At 47.1% G+C, this 6,919-nt stretch overlaps 1 long non-coding RNA gene across 1 annotated transcript; it reads left to right on the forward strand.

The window, feature by feature from the left end:
- The first annotated feature begins 29 nt into the window (after window positions 1-29).
- On the forward strand, window positions 30-2,117 carry LOC112633115. Its single transcript, XR_003121490.1, has 2 exons — window positions 30-146; window positions 1,631-2,117. It is a non-coding gene; the product is annotated as an uncharacterized LOC112633115 (long non-coding RNA).
- The last annotated feature ends 4,802 nt before the right edge of the window (window positions 2,118-6,919 follow it).

Here is a 6,919-nt window from a genome sequence, read left to right on the forward strand (position 1 = left end):
AGGGAGGGAGGGAGGGAGGGAGGGAGGGAAAAGAAAAGAGAAAAGAAAGAGAAAGGAGATTGTAGCTAGGGGAAGAGTAGGTGAAAAGTTGAACAATGTGACCGGGAAGATTTCCTAATCTCACCAGAGCCTGGCTCTACCTTAAGGTAGGTAGATGGACAAGTGTAGCCACTTGGGTCACAGATGCTAAGATGACATCCAGACAGGTCAGGAATTAAGAAGAAAGGCAGATGAGGAAGGATAAACCATATCTTAGAAGACAGATTCCTGGCACTCTTTTCTACGTTTCCTTTTTGCTTTCTCTAGTCCTGCATTTTTGTTGAAGGCAGAAGATTAGAGAGAGAGAGACAAAGAATGGCTGAGCTGACGTCCTTGTTCCCAGTCTGAGTTCCCAGGTAGTACTGGAAGACGTGAGGTTAGCAGATGTAGTCTTTACTTCGGGAGAAAAAGAAGAGTTTTCTGCTAGAAGTTGATTCTTGTCTCTTTTTTACCCTCCTCCCACACCATCTCCCCAGTTATAGAAAAGATTAGTCATGTCCCTGCAGGATTAGCTCCCTATAGGGCCAGTGACAGCATCCTTCAGCTACTGCTGGTAGGGCTAGGACTTCACTTGGTAGAGAAGTCTGGTGTAAATGGAAGAAAATGACCAAAGAAAAGTGGAAGGTGACCAGGCATAGATGTTTGCCACCAGGAACTGGGAAGGGAAAGGACCCTGAGGTTTTCTCGCCTAGATCCAGAGCACAGCCCTGTGCAGACAGGCACAGAAACCAGAGCTCAGGAAGATGGAGCCAGCCATCTACACCTCAGCCAGACAGCTATCCCCTCAGACAGACATGTCCAAACAGCCCGAGTGGTCAGAATGGGACATGAACACAGGTGTACTCATGGAGACATGCAGGAACATGAGATCAAAGGCTCGCCAAACTTTCCATCACAGGGACCTGCCATGGGGAAAAGGGAGGGGGTGAGACTGGATAATAAGGACCTTCTGACAGAAAGAATGGTTAGAAGTGGGACTGGTGTGTACAGAAGGATCTGTGGCCTTTCGTCCTCCCTCTTCCTACATAGATTTGAAAACCGCCAGCCCCCACCACTGCCCCACCTCACCAGGTCATAGTTCCTATTAAGTTCCACAGGAACATTTCTGCGCTGCGTCCTGGCCATCTTGGCTTTAGGGTCTCCACAGAGTAAGCCCATGTCATACCCTCCCCACTTCAGGAGGAACAAGACAAAAGGGCCAGGTGAGACCTCAGTGACAACCACCTCTTCCTCCAAGCAGCAGCAGGCAGGACAAGACTTAGGGGTGGGAGAGGGGGCAGGGGTGGGGAACTTCATAAAGGAGACCTTGACTTTGGTGTTGTTAGGCAAAAGGTGGCTCTTTAGACAGGACTCCAGATCTGATGAGGTGAATCTTAGGCACATAGGAAGATTTCCTAATCTCTCCAGGACCTGGCTCTACCTTAAGGTAGGTAGATGGACAAATGTAGCCACCTGGGTCACAGATGCTAAGATGGCATCCAGACAGGCCAGCAACTAAGAAGGGAGACAGATGAGGATGCATAAATTGTATCTTATAAGACAGATTCCTGGCACTCTTTTCTTATTTAAATTTCCCTTTTGTTTTCCTTAGTCTTTAATAAAAACTTGACTGAAGGTACCAAAGTGTGTTGAAGTGGAAGCAAAGTTCTCCAAAGTCCAGCACGGTAGACATCAGTGGTGGTAACCAAGGACAGACCCCAAGGCAAGGTGAACCTCAAAAATGGAACCTCAAATCTATGCAGCCCAGCTGCCCTCCCCACTAGAAAGTCCTTGTTCCAGCCCAACATCAGTGCTTCTGAGTTTGGTTACTAGAAACGAAGGAAGAATTTCCTTGTAAAAATATAGACAGAGCAGTCCCTGGCTTTCTCCTCTTGCAGGAAAGAGGGATTCTCCCATTCCATACCATCTTTCCCCTACACTGGCCCCAGAAATACTTAATTCGACTATGTGAAAATAAAGATTGTTTTTGGCCTGAGGGCATAGGGATCCATTTATCCTTATTCTTTATGAGGCACTAAATTAGCTTCGTATGTTATTAAATGTGTCTCATCAACGCTGTGGGCATTGTTTCATTTTAACTTCTATTTGGTGATGTTCAGTTTTCTGAATGTACGGATCACTTAGCATGAGCAGAAAACCTTGCAAAATTGGTGTAGGTAAGGAAAGGTTATAATAATGGCTACAAAGCAGGAGGAGCATAGGGCTACCTAGGTGGTACGGTTTGAGTTGTTTTGGGAAAGCCCTTCTCAATCACCTCTCTCTAGGACACCACCCCAACACACATGAAATTCTGCTGATGTCTATTTGGTTGCCACTGTATTCCCCAAGTTCTTTTAATATGCAAACACTGGTAGGAAAATAAGAAGAAATCACATCATATCTCTGTTTAGAAACTGGTCTAAGATGTTTATAAATGTTCAGAAAAAGAATATAAATCTCCTTAGGTAAGCAGGCTTAGATGAAACTATGAGCTCATGTTGGCAAATGTGCAAGCTTTAGCATCTAAGCCAAGTGCTTTAAATCAATCTGAACTTCAAAAGGCAATAGTTAAAAGTCAAAGTATGATAGACAAAAAAATATTTTCTTGACTGGAAGAGATCTTCATAGGACTCTTTACCATGAATGACCTAGAGAAAATAATGTAAGGCAATCTTTTTTTTTTTTTACTTTAATTCAACTCAAGATGTATTCAATTCTACTATATGTAAGGCACTGTGGTAAGTAAAACTGAGGCCACAGAGTTGCATAAAACAGTTCTGTCCCCAGACAGTCTAGCCATGCAGGACAAAACATGTATGGAGGCACAAAGCAAAGTGTCAGGTTGCTGTGAGAGTTCAAAGAAGGGAGATGGCCCATCCTGTTGGAGGTCTCACCAATAGCATTGAGAAGGGATTTGGAGACAGCCACAAATTAATTAACTGTACATGAAGGAACTGGCTCAGAGACTGAAAATCACAGGATGTTTTAGGAAACTTTGGGTGGTCAGGTCTGGATGGAGCACAGAATCGGAGCGGGGGGTTCGAGGAAAATTAGGGTGGGGGAGAAGATTGGGATGCTCTGAGCAAAACCAAGGCAAAGGAAGTTTAAGGCCAATCAGCAACGTGTGTCTTCCATCTTTTTCCTTTTCTTCTACTGTGGAGGGTTCATCCCTCTCCAGTCGACAGAACGATGATTCTGAACACACTCCCAGGAGGGGCTTCTGGACTGCAGGCACCTCCCCACGGTGGACTGTGCCCTTGGACCTGCTCCTGTCGGGGGGACTCGCCTTCTCATCTGGCTCGGTGCCCATCCTCCTGAGAACCCTCTTCCCAGCGTCTTCCCCTCCACCACATCCCCTGATGCCCTCCACCAGCCGTGTACCTTTCGTTCCTTTACCTCATGGCTGAAAGTGACTGGTGGTAGAAAGGTACCCAACCTCCCTGCCCAAGTGCCCACCCACTTCCTCCACTGATGGGCAACAGAGATCCCTGAGGAGCAAGGGCTAAAGCGGGTTTAATTTCACCTCATGTCAGAGTTCAGCCCTACTTAATGCTTACTGTTCACTCTACTTTTTGTTTGTTTGTTTTTTATATTTTGAGATGGAGTTTCAACCTTGTTGCCCAGCCTGGAGTGCAATGGCACGATCTCAGCTCACCACAACCTCTGCCTCCCGGGTTCAAGTGATTCTCCTGCCTCAGCCTCCTGAGTAGCTGGGATTACAGGCATGTGCCACCACACCAGGCTAATTTTATATTTTTAGTAGAGATGGGGTTTCTCCATGTTGGTCAGGCTGGTCTCGAGCTCCCAACCTCAGATGATCCACCCGCCTCAGCCTCCCAAAGTGCTGGAATCACAGGCGTGAGCCACCATGCCCAGCCTTCCTACTGTTCACTCTCTAATGCTTTCCACGCTCTCTTCCATCACACTCTGCATGTTGGCGTCTCTTGGACCCACCTGACTTTCTTTGTGTCACACAGTGGAAGCAGAACTCACAGGAAGGAGAAGCCTGCCTACACTAAGGGACCAGTGCTCTCCATGTGTGAGAGAGCAGTGGAGGCAGCACATCTCTTACCTTCTGTGATGGGCTGAATCGTGCCCCCAAAATTCCTATGTTGCAGCCCCGACCCCCATATCTGGGAATGTGATTATATTTGGAGACAGGGTATTTTAAGGGGTAATCAATTTAAAATAAGGCCATTAGGGTGGGCCCGAATCCATTCTGATTGGTGTTCTTTTAAGAAAAGGAAACCAGGACACAGATGCACATAGAGGGAAGACTGTGTGGAGACACAAAGAGAAGACAGCCGTCTACAAGCCAAGGAGGGAGGCCTCAGAAGAAACCAATCCTGCTGACCTTTGAGTTTAGACTTCCAGCCTCCAGATATATGAGGAAATTAATTTCTGTTGTTTAAGCCACCTGGTCTGTGCCATGTGTTACAGTAGCCTGAGCTGACTCCTGCATCTGCCAAGCCTGTGATGTCCTCAAAAAGAGCGGAGGACAACTTCTGGCCCCAACCAAGAAAGGAGCAAGGGCGGCAACCTCACAAGCCAGAAAGGAAACAGCCTTCCCAGACCAGGGGGTGCTGGCAAACAAGGCTAGGTCCTCTTTCCCATCTGCTTTCCATTCTTCCGTGACTGCCTTAGGGCAGACTGTGCTGCTGCAGGCATCTCTGTGCTGGCAGGGAGTGTGCTCAGGTCTCCCTTAAAGAGAACCTGGTGCAAGAAGCCTCCAGCCTCCTGCTGCTGTATTTTGGATGTGCTGGGTGTTCACACTGCCCCAGGCTGCTCCCGGCCAATGACTGAGCACAGAGAGTGCCAGAAACAGGGCTAGAAACTGGCCACTGTGCCTGATGTGAGGCCTTGCTAAGAAGTGAGCTGTATTCTGGGACACTAAGCCTGGCAGGGACATCCTGGAGCTGCACCGCAGTTTGAGGATCATCCTCTTCCCAGTCTGCTCTCCTTTCCCAGGTGTCTGACCTGCACTGCAGTTTGAAGTCCCTCCTGACCACTCCTGCTGCCAGCTCGTCATCCTTCACAGGTGTGGTGTTTCCCATGACACCTCTGCAGGTCTAATCTTGTCTTGGCCTCTCCTTCTCTTAACAGATCTGGCTGCCCCTAGTTGTCCTTCCTTCAATTCATCCTCCACACTGTTAGAGTCCTCCTCCTTCTAAAGTCCAGATCTCATCTTGTCACACTCTGCTTCCATTCTTTCCAAGATGTCTGTTTACTTACAAGATAAATTAGAAGCTTATGTCTCTCCAGACTCAGCCTGTGCTCAACTGTCCACTCTCTTATTCCCTACCCAAGGCCCCGTCTTGACAGCCACATGGAACTATCTACACTCTTCTAAATGTCAGTGCCGCTTCACATCAAGGCCTGTGGCCATATGACTTCTCCTTTTTGGAACATCTTTCTCCATTCCCATCACCCCTTCCTGCCACACCTTCACTCACTCACACACACACTTCTTCCAGTGATCTTTGAATTCCTATTAAGATCCATGCAAATGTTCCCTTCTCAGTAAAGGTTTCCTGGACACACCCAAGCAGAGGAAATCATGCCTCTCTTTGTGCTATTTTTAGCACTTACTAATATCTCTTATGACATTTATCAAACTGTCCCACAATTCTTTGTCTTTTAGGGAAGCCTTTAGGGTAAGCATAAAGTCATTTTTGTATCTCCAACACTAGCATGTACGTCGTGTAATGTTAAGTGTGTCTATATGTGTACTTATGCATACACACACATGTGTATGAAACATAACAACATGGCCGGGCGCGGTAGCTCACACCTGTAATCCCAGCACTGTGGGAAGCCGAGGCGGGCGGATCACGAGGTCAAGAGATGGAGACCATCCTGAACAACATGGTAAAACTACGTCTCTACTGAAAATACAAAAATTAGCCGGGTATGGTGGCAAGTGCCTGTAGCCCCAACTACTTGGGAGGCTGAGGCAGGAGAATCGCTTGAACCCTGGAGGTGGAGGTTGCAGTGAGCTGAGATTGCACCACTGCACTCCAGCCTGGCGACAGAGTGAGACTCCGTCTCAAAAAAAAAAAAAAAAGAAAAGAAAAGTAAAAAGAAACATAATGACATTAGAGTTTCTAGCTTATATCCCAATATCTTGGCCATTCATTAGCACCCTGGCTAGGCTCCTCTCTTATCAACTCACCCTCATGACCAGCTTCTGCCTCCTGTTCCCATCAGAGGAGGTTTAAGGCCAATTAGCAATATGTGTCTTCCATCCTTTTTCTTTTCTTCTACTGTGGAGGGTTCATCACAGTACTTCCATTAGTTCACCAGAGATGGAAGTGGCATCCACCTGTGCCTCTTCATCTGTTGGGTGGAATGCAACATATATGATAGGTGGGTATTCAGTGGCCCTGGACTGGAGTCACAATCACTGATTATGTGCTGGAAGTCAGAGGGGGACAGGGAAAACCCCCTTTCCTAGGAAAAGGGTCCTTAAGTTGCCAAGAAAAGCAAGAGATCAAATTCCCCCAAGAAGTGGATTTCTGACCATTCCTTGGATTTTTTTTTCTTCGCTTGAGTTAATTTAAATTAGTTTCTATTACTTGCAACTAAAAGGCTTTAATGAATTCACTTGAAATACTGTTGTTAGGAAGGAAACAACTTGCTTGCAAGGTCAAGCTTAGGTTGAAAGTCAACGTGGGCCAAGGCACTTAGAGAGCAATTAATCCTCGTGACAGGATAGGGATGGGGTGGAGGGGATAGATGATCTCTAAGGTCCCTTCTAAGAGGATAAGGGTGCTTCCCCTGGTCAATGGCTCTGGCTAGTCTCCTCCCTCCCTTCAAAATGCGAAGCAAAAGGCAGGGAGAAGGTCTCCTTGCAGATCTTCAGCTCTCTCAGGGAAAGAGACCCACATCACTCCCAGCAGAG

The sequence above is a fragment of the Theropithecus gelada genome, chromosome 1 (assembly GCF_003255815.1).
Source record: "Theropithecus gelada isolate Dixy chromosome 1, Tgel_1.0, whole genome shotgun sequence".
Taxonomy (NCBI): Eukaryota; Metazoa; Chordata; class Mammalia; order Primates; family Cercopithecidae; genus Theropithecus; species Theropithecus gelada.